Raw genomic sequence first — 18,194 nt, 5'->3', positions numbered from 1 at the left:
AGAGAGATTGAGACTGGGCTTCGTGGAGCAGCCTACATTCTCCTGTATCAGAATAGGGATGTGAGCATTTCCCAAGGGTTGGGGAGCTATAGAGGCAGCTACCTGTCCAACTGAGTTACTCATTGGCTGAAGGTACCCCAACAGCAAGAGGCTGAAGGAGGTGAGGACAGAGGCGGCAGAAGTGAAGCTGGAACCAGACCTCTCAAGACTGAGAACTAAGTTGTGGTGAGGCCCCATCAAGATCTCCATAGAAACCCATATAGTAGCCTTAGAAAGAAGTGGGCAATTGGACGTCTGCCACACAGAAGATAACTTTGGTGGTCATGGTGGTGAGCTACCCAGATCTCCATTCAAGAAAGAACTTGCTTTTCGACTGCAGGGAGTGCAGTTAGTTGCCACTGCAATATCTCCAGGATTAGATGCAGAATTTGAGCTGGGCCTATGCTTTTACTGGGTAGCCCCTGGTCAGTGACAACACAGCAGGAGTAGTAAGGCCTGGCTGCTTCTGCCTGGTGCAAGACTCCTCTAGTATGCAATCATTGCTCCAGAGCTCCTCATAGGTTAGCTGAGACTTTATCAGACCTTCATCGCAGTCTGAGGTTTTCCCTGTCCCAATTCTGTTTCCCCCACCCTATCCTTTATCTTTTGCAGGCTTTACTCCTTGGTATCTCATATGCCTAACCCTGTTGCAGCATCTAGTTCTTGGACGACACAGCATCCTTGGACGACACAGTATCCTTGGCCAGTTAGCATTTACCAGAGAAATAATGACAAGCTACTTCCATCCCCAGTTAGAGAAAGAGATGTTTGCCTTTTTCACCCTTTCTGCCACTTCCAGCAGCTGGTGAGTAGGACCAGAAAGGTGAGGAGAGAGAAGTAAAGCAGATGATGGGTCCTTCCCACTCCACATCCTTCCAGTTTTGGGTCAAGCCTGCCCTGGGAAGGAAGGGGGTAAAGAAGAAACGAAGTCAAAATTAGGGTTGCCAGATGTGCAAATAAAAATACAGGACATCCAATTTAAATTTGAATTTCAGATAAATAAGGAATAATTTTTTAGTATAAGTATGTCCCAAATATTGCATGTTTCTTAAATACAACACTTAAGTTTGAGGGTTTTACCAGACCTGGGTTTTTTTTTGTTGTTGTTTTTGTTTTTTAAGGGCTAGACTTTTAATATTTCAAAAAGGATCAGAAAGTTATAGAATCTGCCCAAGATGTTGAAAGGAAGAAAGAGATTCAACATAGCACAGTTGGGTCCATGAGAGAAAAAAAAAAGTTTCAGATTTGTACCCCTGAGGTGAAACTCTTCAATGAACTGGTTATATACATAAGCACATAAAGCAAACATTTCCAACATTTCTATATTAATTGTGATTAGTAACAATTACTAGTTGCTAGAATGCAACAACAGCTTGGTGTCTTCCAGTGAACCTGGCTCTCAGAGACACTTAAGTGGAGCATCATTTATGGAATTCAAAGGGTGGAGGGGCACCTGGTTGAGCGTCTGACTTCAGCTCAGGTCATGATCTCATGGTTTGGGGAGTTTGAGCCCCACATCAGGCTTGTGGCTGTCAGTGCAAAGCCAGCTTTTGAATCCTCTGTACCCTTCTTTCTCTGCCCTTCCCTGCTTATGTGGACGTGGGCGTGCACCTACTCTCCTCTGTCTCAAATGAGCATTAAAAAAAAAAAAGTCAAAGGGTGTAAAAAACCTGTTTTTTTTAAAGAATTTATTTTTTTAATTATGAGAGAGAGAGCGTGCACACACCCACGTGCGTGAGTAGGGGAGGGGGCAGAGGAAGAGAGAGAATCCCAAGCAGGCTCTGTGCTCAAGCACCAAGCCCCACAGGGCTCAATCTCAGGACCCTGAGATCATGCGCTGAAACCAAGAGTCAGATGCTTAACTGACTGAGCCACCCAGGTGCCCCCCAAAAACCTTCTTATACTCTCAAAAACTCTTAGAGCTGTCCATAAGAAGATGAAAGAAAATAATTTTGTCCTTTTGCCCTGCACTTGCTTGAAACTTCTGAACCTTTAACTTGGGGTAACAAGTTCATCTCATCAGCTTCTAGCCATTGTTGCCTACTGCAGAAGAAGAAGTAGCAATGCACCCTCTTCTCTCAGCTCTCTGTCAAGGTCAGCAGCTGGAAAGAGCCTAGAGTGGAGAGGGTGGAACTTAAAATTGCTGATGAAATACATTTGTTCTGAGAAGCTGAGGAGCTAGTTCTGAAGGAATAAACAAGAGACAATTTTCAGAGGGCAAGAGAACAAAGTATAGTGAAGAAATATAGCTCAGACACACATTTTGTATGTATTGGGGTGGGGCAGGCAATTACAAGTTTATGCTTGTGAATGAATTAATTAATTGAACAAACATATTTCTTGGTTCTTGAATCTTTTTTTTTTTTTTTTGGTTCTTGAATCTTAATCACATCTGTAAAGAGTATTTCCATAATATTTATGTAAAAACATATATGACTGAGAAGAAACATACCACAATGCTATTTCATACTTGAAATATTTTGAATGATTTTTGGTATATTCTTTTTCTACGAACTGTGTATATATCATTTTTATGATTCTTTAAAAAAATTTTTTTTTAACGTTTACTTATTATTGAGAGACAGAGAGACATAGAGCATGAGCAGGGGAGGGGCAGAGAGAGGGGAGACACAGAAGCAGGCTCCAGGCTCTGAGCTGTCAGCACAGAGCCCGACACGGGGCTTGAACCCATGAACCGTGAGAGCATGACCTGAGCTGAAGATGGTTGCCTAACCAACTGATCCACCCAGGCGCCCCTCATTTTTATGATTCTTAAACAGACCCATTTGTACTAGCATTTTAATACTATAAATAAATGCTCATAAAATATATTTTTTATTTCTTTTGACTTTTTGCTATTTTCATTGTTTATAGCAATGCAGTGATTAAGAATATTTTTTCATCTGAAATTGACTTGCAAATAATTACCTACTAGCATGCGTCAAATAGTTGTATAAATGGAATGAATAATGGAGAATTCTGATTTTACCCCATACACTCCCATAGCCTTATTGAAAAGTGAGGTTTGTAAATTAATGATTTCATGTTTGGGGACACCTGGGTGACTCAGTTGGTTATACAACTGACTTCCACTCAGGTCATGATCTCAGGGTTCGTGAGTCGGATCCCCGCATCAGGCTCTCTGTTGTCAGCATGGAGTCTGCCTCTGATCCTTGGTCTTCCTCTCTCTCTCTCTCTCTCTCTCTGCCCCTCCTCTGCTTGAACTCTCTCTCTCTCAAAAAAAAAAAAAAAAGAGAGAATATTCATGTTTGAGTGTAAAAGACCAACCTAAATAATTTATATGTGCTACTATATTAACACAATGTAGTATACTTTAATTGAAGGAAGTACTGGATTAATAAGAACCATCAAATTTACAATTCTTTTAATATCAGGCATTTCATAGAGAAATATTCTATAAAGGCCACATAGAACCTGAATTCCGTAAAATCCAGGTAATATATTGGTCTCACATCTGTAAATCAACAATTTGATCTTTACATGGATGCATTCTACTCTATGCCTCATAAGAAATTTAAATTGAAAGTTATATAGGTTTTATATTTTTTTCAATAGAACAATAAAATCCCAGCATAGAAGTCATCAACTGAGCCTCAGGCCTCTAGGCAGAAGCATAATTAAGTCATCTTAGACAGGTAATTGTCCAGCCCAATGAGTGTCTATAACATGCTCAATATTCCATTCCTATAAGGATCTTTCAACAGAAGTTTCTGTATTATGTTTAATTCAAGTATTGCCTTTCAGTTTAATCCCACTCCATCTGACTTTATATTACATATATGAATTCATCCCATTGTAGAAATTTATGCAGTAAATGTCCTTACTCCATCATTTCATTTTACTCAGTATCACCCTGATGAGAAAAGTGTTTCATTTCATATTTATCATTAATGTTATTTGTGTATTTTAATTCATTTTCTTCTCTTTTGTCAGAGTGTAATGATTTGCTATTACATTGCCCATTTAATTGATATCTGTATATGGTGCTTTCTTTTGATATGGTTTGCTTTGACAAAGCCAAAATGGCTCTCATATATTTATCTGTAATTTATGAGTATACTAGGTTGTAGTGATTTGAGTTCATACAGATGGCTTACCTTGGGTAAAATTACTGAATGCTGAAATGTATGTGGATGAGAGAATATGATCATCTACTATCATATCTAAGATTTCTAGCAACCTATAATTTTACTAGTGTTAAGTTGTTTTCTGTGCCTGGCACAGTATTTGGGGCTGGGAACAGAAATTAGTATGAATAATAATTTAATCACTGGGATGCATCTCCTATTTATAAAATATCCCTTAAAAGATGACAGTGTTAGTCTCTAATCTGTCTAGACAGCATGGTGCCCTGCATTCTCCTTCCCTGTCACACCGAACCACACTTGTAGCTCCAGACAACCTAAATATAACATGTAAGCAAGGATGGGTTTTCATCAAAGCAACCCTATCTGAGAAATGAGGAAATAACCAAAGTACCAGCTGCATAGGTTATGTATAGTGGGGAATGTCTAGAGATGAAATTAAAAGTGCCACACGCTGAAGGGCTTTGTATATCATACAAGAGAGTTTGGGTTTTGTTCTTAAGAAGAATCCATTGAAGGGGCACCTGGGTGACTCCATCGGTTAAGACCCCAACTTTGGATCAGGTCATGATCTCACAGTTGGTGAGTTTGAGCCCCACATCAGGCTCTTGGCTCTCAGCGGGGAGCCCACTTTGGATCCTCTGTCTCCGTCTCTCTCTGCCCCTTCCCCGCTCACGTGTGCATGCAAGCTCTCTCTCTCTCTCTTTCTCTCTCTCTCTCTCTGTCAAAAATAAACATTTAAAAAGATGAAGAAGAATTAATTGAGTCAGGGACCTTGAAGAAGTATTATGCAGATTTAGATTTTAGAAAGAGCATTCCACGGGAGAACTGTGGACTTGGAGGTATACAGGTATAAAAATGACAAACGCTTAATCTAAGGCAATGATGTGGGAATGAAGGGAAGGGGTGGAACTGAGAATTATGAAAGAGACTTATGAAAGAATAAAGAGGATTGAGTGGTTGATTAAATATGGAAGAAGAAGAAAAGATTTGGATGACTCCCAGGTTTCTGATTTACACTTTGAATTGCATAGTCATGCTAGAACCTGCAACATTATATGGCTTCCTTGAGTCATTCCATGCAGGATTTCCTTACTGAACCAAACATGATTCTTGACTGCAAACAATAAAAACCAGAGCAGCTGGGTGGCTCAGTTAGTTAAGCATCCAACTCTTGATTTTGGTTCAGATCATGATCTCACGGCTTATCAAATCGAGCGCCACATTGAGCCCCACATCCGGCTCTTGACTGACAGTACAAAGCCTGCTTGGGATCTCTCTCTTCCTCTCTCTTTGTCCCTCCCCTGTTCATGCTCATGCACACGCATCATGCACACTTGCACATGCTCTCTCAAAATAAATAAACATTTAAAAAGAAAAAGCAGAACTTAATTAAAAAAAAAGGAAATAATAAAAACCATCTCTGATGATTGTAGGTATAAAAGTAATTTATGGAAGGTGTCTGAAAGAGAGTGCTAGTTGTTACTTAATTTCTGTTCTTTCCTTTTTACTCAGTACTGCCTACCAGAATAAAGACCACATTTCCCAGCCTCCCTTGCATTTAGATCTGGCCTTGTGACTAACTTCTCATTAATGAAATATAAGCAGAAATAACATATGCTACCTCCTGCACTTATCCTTAAAGGGTGGAAGCATATGGCTCTTCCCTTTTCCCATCATATATGTGATGGCTGGAGCTCCATTTTGGACTATAAGGAAGAAGTCTGTACCTTTAATTAAAAAAAAAATTTTGTTTTAGGGGTGCCTGAGTGGCTCAATGAGTTAAACATCCGACTTCAGCTCAGGTCACGATCTCATGGCTTGTGGGTTCAAGCCCCGCCTCGGGCTCTGTGCTGACAGCTCCAACTCTGGAGCCTGCTTCAGATTCTGTGTCTCCCTCTCTCTCTGCCCCTCCCCTGCTCATGCTCTGTCTCTCTCTGTCTCAAAAATAAATAAAAACATTAAAAAAAATTTTTTTTGTTTTAATGTTTATTTATTTTTGAGAGAGAGAGAGAGAGAGAGAGAGAGCGCACAAGTGGGGGAGGGGCAGAGAGAGAGGGAGACAGAATCCGAAGCAGGCTTTAGACTTTGAGCTGTCAGCACAGAGCCTGATGTGGGGCTTGAACCCACAAACTGCAAGATCATGACCAAGGCTGAAGTCAGACAGTTAACCCACTGAGCCACCTAGGCACCCTTATTCGTGGAATTTAAGAAACAAAGCAAACGAACAAAGAAAAAAGAGACAGACAAAGAAACAGATTCTTTTTTTTTTTAATTTTTTTAATTTTTTTTATTTTTTTTCAACGTTTTTTATTTATTTTTGGGACAGAGAGAGACAGAGCATGAACGGGGGAGGGGCAGAGAGAGAGGGAGACACAGAATTGGAAACAGGCTCTAGGCTCCGAGCCATCAGCCCAGAGCCTGACGCGGGACTCGAACTCACGGACCGCGAGATCGTGACCTGGCTGAAGTCGGACGCTTAACCGACTGCGCCACCCAGGCGCCCCAAAGAAACAGATTCTTAACTATAGAGAACGAACTGATGGTTACCAGAGGTCATGGATGAGGGGTGGATGAAATAGGTGAAGGGGATTAAGCGTACATTACTTGTAATGAACATTGGGTAATGTATAGAATTGTTGAATCACTATATTGTACACCTGAAATGAATAGAACACTGTGTGTCAGTTATCCTGGAATTAAAATAAATAAGTTAGTCAATTAGTCATGAGAATGAAAAGTACAACATGGGGAATATAATCAATAATATTGTAATAACACTGAATGATGATAGGTAGTAACTACATTTGCAGTGAGCATATATATAGGATTGTCTGATCACTATGTTGTACACCTGAAACTAATATTACATTGTATGTCATCTATACTTTAATAAAAAAAATTATACAGGTAGACATTAAGGACTCATTAAACTGACAGAAGCCCGGAGGGCTTTGAAAAAAGGCTGAATACAGGGGAGACACGGAGATACAGTTTTAGCACCATGCTACTGCTGCTGGGAGCAGTCTGATTCCAAATGCCCCTAGCCTTTGGTTTAGACACTCAAGATGCAAAATTCTAGCAGAGAGCATTTTATTGTTTGAGTTAGGCCATGTGTCTTCTCCCTAGTGACACCAAAGGGCAGCTGGAGAAAAGATCTGGTGGTCCTCTGTTTCCATAGAAAGCCTCAGCAGTGGGACATGTGTGGCAAGGATAGTCCACACATTAACAAAACACACAACATGGAATTTCACCCAAAGGAATATTGAGCTACTGACAGAGGGAAGGCAAGGATGCTGGACACACACAAAAAACAGCAAATATGGACTACTGAATGACGGCAAATTAAGAGAGGCTATTTTTCCATTTAACTTAAAACTTTCTTATTTCAGTGCATCCATTTTGTCATAAAGCACTGCATTTTTCTTAAACAATACGCTTACTTTAAGTGGCACACATTTATCATTTCTTCTTCTAAATTCTGTTGCAAGCAGATTCACAGGCAGTTTATAGCACTCATATGCTCTATCCTACTTTTTGGCAATAGCATCATGAAAAATAATGGCAACATTGCATAAAAGCTACAATTAAAGTTCTGTCTTTAGATCTTCAAAATACCTTTTAAGAATAGTAGGAGTATTTTGTATGTATTAGAAAAACCTCTTAGCGACTGAAAAATTATTAGCATTTTTTCAAAAGCCAGTGTCAGTCTTGGCAATCTCGTATATTTTCCAGCTTTACTGAGCTGTAATTAAGTTGTGTAAGTTTAAGGTGTACAATTTGTTAACTTGATATACTTACATATTACAAAATGATTTCCACAGTAGGATAGTTAACTCTTCCATCATCTCACATAATTAACATTTCTTTTTTGTGAGTAGAATATTGAAGTTCTACTCTTAGCAACTTTCAAGTATATATTACAGTATTTTTAACTAAAATCACCATGCTGTACATTAGATTCCCAGATCTTACTCATTTTACAACTGAAAGTTTGTACTTTTTACCAATATCTCATTTCCCAGCCCCAGCCTCTGGTAACCACTATTCTGGGTAGGACTTCCAATACTGTGTTGGATACAAGTGGTGAGAGTGGGCACCCTTGCGCTGTTTCTGATCTTGAATGAAAAGCTTTCAGTGATTCACTGCTGAGTATGATGTTAGCTGTGGGCTTATCATATATGGCCTTTATTACATTGAGGTACATTCTTTTTATACCCAGTTTATTGAGAAATTTTATCATGAAAGGATATTGGATTTTTCCAAATGCTTTTTGTGCAGCTATGGCTATTATCATATGATTTTTCTTTCATTCTACTAGTGAAGTCATATTTATTGATTCGCCTATGTTGAACCATCCTTACACCCTGGGATAAATCCTTCTTGATCATGGTGTATATGATCCTTTTATATGCTGCTGAATTCAGTTTGCCAATATTTTGTTGAGAATTTTTGTATCTGTATTCATTAGGGATATTTGCCTATAATTTCCTTTTTTGTGTGTGGTATCCTTAGCTGACTTTGGTAGAAGGGTAGTGCTGTTCTTGTAAAGTGAATTTTGGAGTCTTTCCACCTCTTCAATTTTTTGAAGAGTTTGAGAAGGATTGGCTTTAACTCTTCTCTAATGTTTGGTGGAATTTACCAGAGACACCATCTGGTTCTGGACTTTTCTTATTGGAAGATTTTTGATTACTGTGTCAGTCATCTTACTCATTATTAGTCTGTTCAGATTTTCTATTTCTAAAGATCAGTCTTGGTAGGTTTTACATTTCGAGGAATTTGTCCATTTATTTTTGGTTATCCAATTTGTTGATATATAATTGTTCATGGTAGTCTCTTATGGTCCACTGTCTTTCGGTGGTATTAGCTATAATATCTCCTCTTACATTTCTGATTTTATTTAATTGAATCTTCTGTTTTTCTTAGTCTACTAGAAGTTTTTCAATTTTGTTTATACTTTCAAAACGCACCTCTCTAGTTTGTTGATCTTTTAAATTGTTTTTCTGGTCTCTATTTCTGCTATTAATTTGTTGTTTCCTTTTTTTCTGCTAACTTTGGACTTAGTGTGTTTTGTAGTTACTTAAGATGTAAAATTAGGTTGTTTGAGATTTAAAAAAAATTTTTTTAATGTTTTTATTTTTGAGACAGAGAGAGACAGAGCATGAGCAGGAGAGGGGCAGAGAGAGGGGGAGACACAGAATCTGAAGCAGGCTCCAAGCTCTGAGCTGTCAGCACAGAGCCCAACACGGGGCTCGAAGTCACGTGAGCTCATGACCTGAGCTGAAGTTGGACGCTCAACGGACTGAGCCACCCAGGTGCCCCTGTTTGAGATTTTTAAAAAATGTTTTATTTATTGTTATAAATTTTTCTCTTTGTTAATTGATTTCTAGTTTTAAACCATTGTGGTCAGAAGAGATACTTAGTATTATTTTACTCTTCTTAAATTTGTTAAGACTTGTTTGTGTTATAACACATAATCCGTCCTGGAGAATGTTTTGCATGCACTTAAGAACCATGTATTCTGGGGGCACCTGGGTGGCTCAGTTGGTTGAGCATCCGACTTTGGTTCAGGTCATGATCTCACAGTTCATGGGTTCATGAGAGACAGAGAGAGCACGAGCAGGGGAAGGGCAGAGTGCAGGCTCTGAGCTGTCAGCACAGAGCTTGGAACCTGGAGCCTGCTTCGGATTCTGTGTCTCCCTGTCTCTCTGCTCTTCCCCTGTGCACACTCTTTCTCTCTCTCTGTCTCTCAAAAATAAATAAACATTAAAAAAAAGAAGAAGAATGTATTCTGCTGCCTTTGGATGGAATGTTGTATATATATTAGGTCCATTTGTCTAAGGTTTAGTTTAGGTCCAACATTTCCTTACTGATTTTCTGTCTGGATGATCTACCATTGTTGAAAGAGAGGCATTGAAATCCTCTACTGTTATTGTTTCATTGTCTGTTTCTCCCTTCAATTATGTTAGTATTTGCTTAATATATGTATGTGTTCTGATGTTTGGGGAATATATGTTTATGCTTTTTTTTAAAGTTTATTTATTGAGATAGAGAGAGAGCGTGCATGCAGTCAGGGGAGGGGCAGAGAGAGGGGGGCGGGTGAGAGAGAATCCCAAGCAGGCTCAGTGCTGTCAGCACAGAGCCCAACACAGGACTCAATTTCATGAACAGTGAGATCATGACCCAATCCAAAATCAAGAGTTGGGTGCTTAACAGATGCCCCTGTTTATGACTGTTATACTCTCTTGATGAGTTGAACCATTTATCATTATATAATGAGCTTCTTTATCCCTTGTTATAGTTTTTGGCTTAAAGTCTATTTTGTGTGATATAAATATAGCTTTCCTGTCTCTCTTTCAGTTTCCACTTGCATGGAATATATTTTCCCACCTCTTTAAGCCTATGTGTGTCCTTTTTTTTTTCTTAGGTTTATTTATTTATTTTGAGAGTGAGAGACAGAGAGAGCACGAGCAGGGGAAGGGCAGAGTGCAGGCTCTGCACTGTCAGCGCGGAGCCCAACTTGAGGCTGGAACTCATGAACCATGAGATCATGATCTGAGCCAAAACCAAGAGGCAGGTAGTTAAAAATCTTTATCTTTCCTTCATTGTGAAGGACAGTTTTGCTGAATAGAGTATTGTTGGTAGGCAGTTTTTTTCCTTTAATGCTTGAAAATGCTTAAAGCATTTTAAATATATCATCCTACTCTGCCCTGGCCTGTAAGTTTCTGCTGAGAAATCTGCTGATAGCCTTATGAGGGTTCCCTTGTACATTACAGGCATTTTTCTTGCTGCCTTTAAGATTTTCTTTGTCTCTGATTTTTGAGTTTTATTGTAATGTGTCTTAGAGAAGACCTTTAAGTTGAGTTTTGGGGGGACCTATGAAATTCATGAACTTGGATATCCAAATCTCTCCCCAAATTTGGTAAATTCTCAGACATTACTTCTTTAAATAAGCTTTCTACCCCTTTCTGTCCTTTGTTCCTCTTTTCTCCATTTGGAACTACAATAATTTGCAGATTGTTTCTTTTGATGGTATTCTATAGATCACATAGGTTTTCTTCATTATTTTTCATTCTTTTTCGTTTATCCTTCTCTGGGTAATTTTAATTTCTTTGTCTTCTAATTCAAAGGTTCATTTTTCTGTTTGATCTGTTCTGATGTTGGTGCTATTGCATTTTTTTCATTTCATTCATTATATTGTTCAGTTCCAGAATTACTGTTTTTATTTCTTTTATGATTTCTATCTCTTTGTTAAACCTCTCATTTTGTCCATGTATTGTTTTCCTGATTTTGTGGAATTGCCAATGCTTTCTTGTAGCTAATAGAGTTTCCTTAAAACAGCTATTTTGAATTCTTTTTTGGGTTAGTCACAGATATCCATGTAGTTAGGATCAGTTACTGAAAGGTTATTGTGATCTTTGGTGGCCTCATGTTTCCTTGATTTTTCATGTTCCCTAAAGCCTTATGTTGCTGTCTTCACATTTGAAATAGCAGTCACCTCCTCCAATTTTTACTAACTGCCCTCTCCAATTGTCCAAACTTACAACAGCTGAGAGGGACTGGAGTTAGTTCATTGGCCACTGTAGGGTCCATAGCTGGGAGTGAGGCCTATATACCTATAACCTGATTCATAGGTGGGTGAGATTCTTCTAGATCCCTCAGCATGTGGTGCTTAGTCCCACAACGTCCATAAAGACACTTTTGTCCAAGGATGGATGCCAAATTGTTCTTTTTTGGGGGAGGGATATAAACAAGGGACATCTTATTCAGCCATATTGCTGAATCTAGCAATCTTGTGTTTTACTGCAATATTTTATTGCATTTCAGAAAAAAAATCACAAAGAATTCAGCCTCTTAATTTATTTTTCAGAAACTTAATTATGTCCTCCTGAACAGGAAACTATCACATGGACCCAAAATATAGTTGTTGAAAATGAGTATTATTTGAAATCAGCTCAATGTCTTTACTGTTCTGTTGCAGTTATCTGACAACAGAATTATTCTTAATACCTGTTTTTTTAATGCCTCTGAAATTAGTAATATTAACTGAGATGCCAATAATTTATAAATAAGTCTTAGTGTTGTTCAAAATTAAGAAATTATTCACAGTCACACCAAATAAAACATCTGGCTTTGTAACTCCAGTACTTTCATAAAAGTACTTAGTAAAAACAGAAAGTTTCTTTCCTTTCCACACTCACTCCTTCCTTTCCTCCTTCTCATTCATACATATCTGACCTAATAGTGAAACATGACATTTTATACTATTTCTAATGAAAAATCCTGTGCCTTTTTGGAGGAAGAATTTTTAAAAATAATTGTTTAGGGGCACCTGGGTGGCTCAGTTGGTTAGATGTCTGACTTCCTCTCAGATCATGATCTCATAGCTTGTGGGTTCAAGCCCCACATCAGGCTCTATGCTGACAGTCTGTTTCAGATTCTGTGCCTCCCTCTCTCTCTGCCCCTCCCCCACTCACACTGTGTGTGTCTCTCTCTCAATAAATAAATAAATATTTAAAAAATAAAAAAAAAAAGAAGTCCAAGTACCCAGAGATCCTGTAATGTGAGAAAGCCCAAGTTAGTCCTATGGAAAGTCTGCATGGAGAAAGAGAGACAGAGAGATAGAGAGACAGAGAGATTGATTCTTGGCGACTTCTCAGCTGTTCCATCTATTCTAATTAAGACACAAAACATGAGTGAAGAAACCGTATACTGGACATGCAACTCAGTTGAGCCTTCAGATGACTCCAGTCCTAGTCTCTTATTGCAATCTCATAAAAGACTCCAAAAGAGAATTCTCTGGTTGAGCAAATCAACCTGTAGAACTATGAGAGATGATAAATTGCTCTAAGTCACTAAGTTTTGGGGTGGATTATTACACAGTAATAGATAAAGGAACATTTTTATATGTAGAGCCTTCTCTTCTCTTTTAATGCCAGATAGTATTCTGTTTTATAACATATGCCACAATTTATTTAATCAGTCTTCAGTGTTTTATTATTACAAATAATAGCACACTGAATATCTGTACATATGTTATGCATGTTATGTATATGGTGAAAATATACTTAAAGGACAAATTCCTAGAAGTGGATGTTGGCTCAAAGGATTTATGCATGTGTAGTTTTTTTAGATATTTCACAATGGCTCCATAGAGTTACATCAACTATCATTCCCTATTTTCTCATATTACTTGTATAGTGTGAAATCAACTTGTTTGCTTTTTTTTTTTTTTTGTCAGTCTTCTAGGTGAAAAAAATGATATCTCAATTGTAAGCTTGGTTTTTTTTTTTTTTATGTTTACTCATTTTTCGAGACAGAAAGAGAGAGACAGAGCATGAGCAGGGGAGTGGCAGAGAGGGAGAGGGAGACACAGAATCTGAAGCAGGCTCCAGGCTCCAAGCTTTCAGCACAGAGCCTGATGCAGGGCTCAAACTCACAAACCATGGGATTATGACCTGAGTTGAAGTCTGGTGCCCAACCAACTGAGCCACCCAGGTGCCCCTCAAGTGTAGTTTAAATGGGCATTTCTTTTATTATGAGAGAATTTGAGCATCTTTTCAAATTTTTAAGTCATTCATTTTCCTTCTCAATGAATTGTCTGTTCATATTGTTTTTTCTGCTAGATTGCTGGTCCTTCTGATGAGGGAGGTTGTGGCAAGCTGAGGGCAAAGTACTAACAGCACCCCCCACCCTCAAGTGGGATATGTGTGATGTTCCTCAGACACTCCTGGCTATCCAAGAACAAAGGAAAGGGGTTTAAGTGCTTACCATGGTGATGTGGGAAACTAAGGCAAATGAAAAATTAAATTCCAGGGTGGCCTGGGTGGCTCAGCTGGTTAAGTGACCAACTTCGGCTCAGGTCATGACCCCATGGTTTGTGGGTTCCAGCCCCGCATAGGTGTCTGTGCTGACAGCTCAAAGCCTAGAGCCTGGAGCTTGTTTCAGATTCTGTGTTTCCCTCTCTCTCTTTCCCTCCCCTGCTTGCACTCTGCCTCTGTCTCTAAAAAATAAATAAACATTAGAAAAAAAAGAAAAAGAAAAATTAAATTCCCTTACTGCCTACAGCCCATTGACAAGTCCTTGAAACAGGCAGAGTGACCTCCTTCTGCCACAATCAGCAGCTGTGATGACACTTTGCAATGGGCAAAAGGGAATCTTGATTTAACATTATCCTGACCCCCCAGGATCCTGTAAGTCAACTTTAACATATAAAAATTCCTTTGGAAACTTCCTTTATTTCAACTACCTCAAGATATATGCTGGCAATCATGCTCCAAGCTTGTAGCCCCTTGATACACATCTGAAGGGTCTCATGACTGAGGTTTTACTAAATGGTAATAACTGGCGTTTTCCTAACAACACCTAGCCCCTCAAGGTCCAGAAAACCTCGCTTCCAAAATACCTTAGAGACTTAATCTACCCCTAACTCTTTCCCAACCTGAAGGTATAAAATCAGTTACACATCTTTCTGCCCACGGGTCCTGTCCCCATGCTTTAATAAATTCACCTTTTTGGACCATAGACATCTTCAAGAATTCTTTCTTGGCTGTTGGCTCCGAACCCCCGTCATCACCCCAAAACCCCATCATATCTTTTTATTGATTTGTTAGGGCTCTTTAAAGAAATTCTGTCTCTGTAATGTGCTGCAAATTATTCCTAGTTTTTCATTTTTCCTTTGCTTATGATGGTTTTTAATTATGCAGATTTTTAAAAAATTGTTGGAAGGACATTTAACATGAGATCTACCCTCTTAATAAAAGTTTAAGTGCACAATATTTTTATATATAGGCACAATCTTTACAGTATTAAACATTTTTTATACAGTAGAATTTATGAATTTTATTTTTGGTATTTTCTGGGTTTTGGATCATACTTAGAAATGCTTTCCCTATTTCAATAAGATTTAAAGCTTTTTTCCTAGTACTTTAAAAAATATTATATCTTTTATCTGTCTGGAATTTATTTTGGGGTAAGGAGTGAGGTAGAAATCAAACTTAATTTTTTTTCTTTTTAAAATATTTTTAATGTTTATTTATTTTTAGAGACAGAGACAGAGTGTGAGTGGGGGAGGGGCTGAGAGAGAGGGAGACACTGAATCTGAAGCAGGCTCCAGGCTCTGAACTGTCAGTACAGAACCTGATGTGGGGCTCAAACTCACGAGCCATGAGATCATGACCTGAGCCAAAGTCAGCCGCTTAACCGATTGAGCCACCCAGGCGCCCCTCAAACTTAATTTTTTCCATGACCAGCCATTTTTTTCTACTATCATGTATGAAATACATATATTCTTTCTTTGCAAAGCATCATTAATAACCACATCTAGCCTAGAAAAAGGACTTGTATGCCGGCATTACTCATTTTGTGCCTTGAGGACCCTGATTTTTTGAGTAGTTTAAGTAATTTTCTCAAGGGAATTTGGCTAGGGTGTGGCAGAACCAGGATTCAAAACCAGTTCTGTCATGCCCCAAATTCTGTTCTTACTGACAGTACTCTATAATAGAGTGGTGATGCCTGGTCCGAAACCACTATGCCATTCAGCTTACCTCTTCATAATAGGCACTTAAAAAATACTTGATTTAACAAATTAGTAAAAGTCCCTTTTTAACTAAAAAAAAATCATGATGCTATTTTATGGCTCCAGAGAACACCTGCTTCAGAGAAAAGTCTTGCTGGGAAGTAAGTTGCCTTGTGCTGCAAACCTGCTGATGCTTGTGGGAGTGTGCGTGTCACCTGTTATCTGTCTACTGTGTGTATTATCACCCTAGTCCCGTCAAAGTGGCTGAGAAATTTGTTTGGTAACTGAAATATCTAAGAATGTTCAGTTCAAATCCACTCTGATCAGCTACAGATCAGAGGTTCCAACAACCTCCTCCTTGGATTTGATTAATTCGCTAAAGCAGCTCACAGAACTCAGAAATATCTTACTAGATTACCAGTTTATTGTAAAAGAATATGACTCAGGAACAGTCAAATGGAAGAGATGCATAGGGAAAGGTATGGGAAAATAGACACGGAGCTTCCATTGCTGTCTGAGTACACCACTATCCCTGACTCTACGTGTTCACCAACCCAGAAGCTTTCTGAACGCATGTTTTTGGTTTTTTTTTTAAGGAGGCCTCATTATATCAGCATGACTGATTAAATCATTGGCCATTGGTGATTGAACTCAATCCTCAGCTCCTCTCTTCTCCCTAGAGGCCAGGGAGGTGGAAATGAACTTTCCAACCCTCAGTCACGTGGTTGGTTCCCCTAACAACCCATCCCTATTCTTAGGTGCTTTCCAAGAGTCACCTCATTAACATAAATTCAGCTGTGGTTGAAAGGGATATATTAGAATATCAAAACACCTTTGTCACTTTCATCACTTAGGAAATTCCAAGGGTTTTAGGAGCCCTGTATCAGAGATGGGGATAAAAATAAAATATGCATTTCTTATTACAAATCACAATATCATGATAGTATTAAAGTTTCATTCCTGGATAACTGAACAAATTATAGCTTTAAGTTTGCACATATTTAATGTCACTTTTAGTTCTGAATTTGGTATCAAAATTTTGAATTTCAGGAAGATAGTGCCAAGTAATGGCAATAATGAGGTCATTAATGTCAATATATTTTTCTTAAATCCTGGTGTTCCGGTTATAGTTTGTTAATAAATTTATTTGGTATATTTTGTCCTCTTGATTTTTCTTTTATTTTTCTTCCCTTAATATGGTGTTAAAATTCAACTGAGTAAATTTGAAGATCTAACTTGCTTTATTCAATGATTTATGAAGCAACATGTCATCTAGCAAATAGAAAGAAGCTCCAAGTTGCTGTACAAAAATGTAATGGTTTTTATAGACAGACGGGGGGTGGAAAAGGAAGTTTTCTAACAAAGAATGGATTGTTTTAAGTAAAGATACCTTTCTTTGGGGGGAGGGCAAGGGTCTGTCAAGCAGATTACCTCACTAGTATTGATCAGGAATTTCCAGATTGGCTAAAGGTCACATTCCTGGGAAAGGTTGCAACTTCAGTTCAATCTTGTTTTGCTGTCATGAGGGTAAATGACTCCATTTTGGGCCTATTGTGGCCTAAATTCCCTTCTTTTGATCAGACTCAACCTAATTGAAAGATAGGATCAAAATTGAAGGCATTTGCACCTTGCTCAGCTACTGCTCTGTAGTTGTGGCTTTTACCAATCCTCTGTGTGATATTCATAGGTCATGATTTTTTTTTTCTTTTTTTGCTGAATCCCTGTAGTATTTACGAATTATGACTTTAGGTTCACAGTTTTTAGTTGTCATTTTCTTCATTCCTATCCTGGCATGCAAGTTTTAGTGAGATCATTTGCTTGGTGGTTAGTGTCTGTGAAAATGCATCTATGCTTTTGAGAGAAGACAGTGCACCATAAAGAGTAGTATACTTACTGCAAGCAGGATAATTCCTGATGTCTGGAGTGTACTTCTGACCCAAACCAATCAAAATCAAATAAGTCAAAGAAAGATATGTTGAAGGAGTTACCTTTTTAAGCCAAGTTGCTTGCTCAGTGATCTTATATAATTGAACTTCCAACTTCTCCAAAAGTGTTAATCCAGGTGCAGCAGATGGTGTTGACCATAGCACAGATGATGAGGTTTCGGGGTGATGGGGGATTCACGGGTTTCAGAGCTGACAGCCAAGAAAGAATTCTTGAAGACATCTTTGGTACAAAAAGGTAATTTTATTAAAGCATGGGGACAGGACCTCTGGGCAGGAAGAGCTACAATGGGGTTGTGTAGAATGGGTGGTTATATACCATGGACTTGGGGGAGGTAAAATCAAAAGGGAAGTTTCCAAAGAGACTTTCATATGGCTAAAGGCTTACTGGAGGCCTAGCCACCACCATGCTAAGGTTGTTTTTCCCTCTAGCAAAGCATTAATTTTAAGACAGTAGGGAGTTCCTGGACTTTAGGCCGTGGATGGGCTTGCCTTTTTCTTGTAAACTGGTGGAGACTTATCAGTTTAACCATTTGTTTTCTGTCCATTCCTTAGTCCTTGGATAGCCAGGAGTGCCTGAGGAATGTC

At 38.6% G+C, this 18,194-nt stretch overlaps 1 long non-coding RNA gene across 1 annotated transcript in view; it reads right to left on the bottom strand.

Moving 5' to 3' along the window:
- Positions 1-738: 738 nt before the first annotated feature.
- The window catches only part of LOC122233784, a 78,595-nt gene continuing 61,139 nt past the window's right edge, over positions 739-18,194 (bottom strand). The window contains exons 2-3 of the long non-coding RNA XR_006211508.1: positions 17,652-17,829; positions 739-936 (exon numbers count right to left, since the gene is read on the bottom strand). This is a non-coding gene — a long non-coding RNA (uncharacterized LOC122233784). The remainder of the gene's footprint in view (positions 937-17,651; positions 17,830-18,194) is intronic.

The sequence above is a fragment of the Panthera tigris genome, chromosome E1 (assembly GCF_018350195.1).
Source record: "Panthera tigris isolate Pti1 chromosome E1, P.tigris_Pti1_mat1.1, whole genome shotgun sequence".
NCBI lineage: Eukaryota > Metazoa > Chordata > Mammalia > Carnivora > Felidae > Panthera > Panthera tigris.
Note: the sequence above shows the minus strand (reverse complement) of the source record. Positions and strands in the feature narration are given on the sequence as shown.